The sequence below is a fragment of the Oryctolagus cuniculus genome, chromosome 8, assembly GCF_051225735.1.
Source record: "Oryctolagus cuniculus isolate XC-2025 breed Fujian yellow rabbit chromosome 8, ASM5122573v1, whole genome shotgun sequence".
NCBI classification, from domain to species: Eukaryota; Metazoa; Chordata; class Mammalia; order Lagomorpha; family Leporidae; genus Oryctolagus; species Oryctolagus cuniculus.
In genome coordinates, this window is record NC_142874.1 from 82,908,429 (window position 1) to 82,909,994 (window position 1,566).

Here is a 1,566-nt window from a genome sequence, read left to right on the forward strand (position 1 = left end):
CTACAGGGTTGGTTTCAAGTCATGAGTTCTACTGCCCAAAACTCAGAGCAGGCTATCCAAATGGTTGTTTTACGTGCATTTCACCTACTGTGGTTCCTCTAGCTCCAACTGAGTGTGAGTTTTAATGCTAAGTACTATCATTTTCAACTTTTCTCTCTAGTAAGTGGGTATGATTGACGTTGCATTTTATTGAGTAGCTAATTCCGCAATCAGTTAAGTCTCATCCTATGGAAATCCATGTTTATACATGTCTGGCTGAAGAAGTTTTGTGTTTTATTTAAATTAAAATAGGTGTTTAATTGTGTTATAAATGCTGTCAGTTCTCAATACTAAGAAAACATAAACATTTATATAGTATTCTACTCTTCTTGTTGTCCCTGAATACTTGAAGCAGTAAATTCCTAGCAGTTAAACAAGACAATAAACAGGTTATATCCAAAACGTGTTTATTGGGAAGGTTTCCCACTCAGGTGTTCAGGTGTTCAGGGTGTTTTTAGTGCTGCTTCCTTCTGAAGGAACGTCCTTCTGTAAACCTTGCTTTTCCTCCTGTATGCTGGCAGAGGACACTGGAGCAGCCAACACACAAAACCACCGTTTGTGCATGGCTAAAAACCGTGGTGATTGTATAGCATCCTGGGTACTTCACATCCATGAAGCAGGAATTGGGGCTCTATACCACGTGCTTCTTGTGTTCCTCTTCTCCATTTCTGGAGAGGGATGGAAGAGGTCCTTTGTGAGAGGCATGTTTACGTGAGTAGGTGGTCACTGCTGGAAAAAAAGTTTTATGTTATATAACTAAAGTTAACCATCTGTTCATGTGTACAACTCTTTTTAAATATATGACTTTTTTTTTCTACATGATAAGTGGTCTTTCCCTTAGTGCCAGTATCACTCCCTGAGAGAAAGCTCAATGTTTGGATAGGCAGTAACCTTTCTGTTTTTCTTTTTCTTTTCATTTGCCAATTCCCAAAACTGTTCCAACTTTCCAAAATTGTTCCAAGCATGAAAACCCAGTTACAGAGTAGAAAAAATAGTGTGTGGAAAGCATACTCTGCTTCCTAAGGAGGTGGGACCAGAATGCGTAGCCAGAAGCTATCAGTAAATACAGATATTTTAACATTTCTATCACTGAAATTTATGTTAAAAAATCATAACATGTTAAATACTTAAAATGCTGTTCTCTCTCTAAAATTGTTCAATTAAGTCTATGTTCAAGGGTATGCCATATGTATTACTGTGACAGTTCTTTGGAAATATTCTAAACCAAGTGAAAAAAAAAAAAAACAGTAGTGAAAAGGCACCCTTGGACGTGGGGGTAGTAAAAACTCTTTGAACTTTTGTACAGCTAGACTTATTTTCTCTGCCATGGAATTTCATCCATATTTAGTGATTGATGGTAAAGAATTTGGGTAACCCAATGATTTGTCTCATCTTCCCAATATATCAACTGGAGTAGCAATCTTTCAGATATTTTCCTCTAGACTAGTTGAGATCAAAATTTCTTTATGAACCTATGGAATAATATTTTAATGTGTCAGCAGGTGAGAAAAAGTTGATCAGTTAATT

General features: G+C 36.7%; 1 pseudogene; it reads right to left on the minus strand.

Moving 5' to 3' along the window:
* Window positions 1-493: 493 nt before the first annotated feature.
* LOC108178059 (small ribosomal subunit protein eS27-like pseudogene) lies at window positions 494-744 on the minus strand (annotated as a pseudogene).
* Between the last annotated feature and the right edge of the window lie 822 nt (window positions 745-1,566).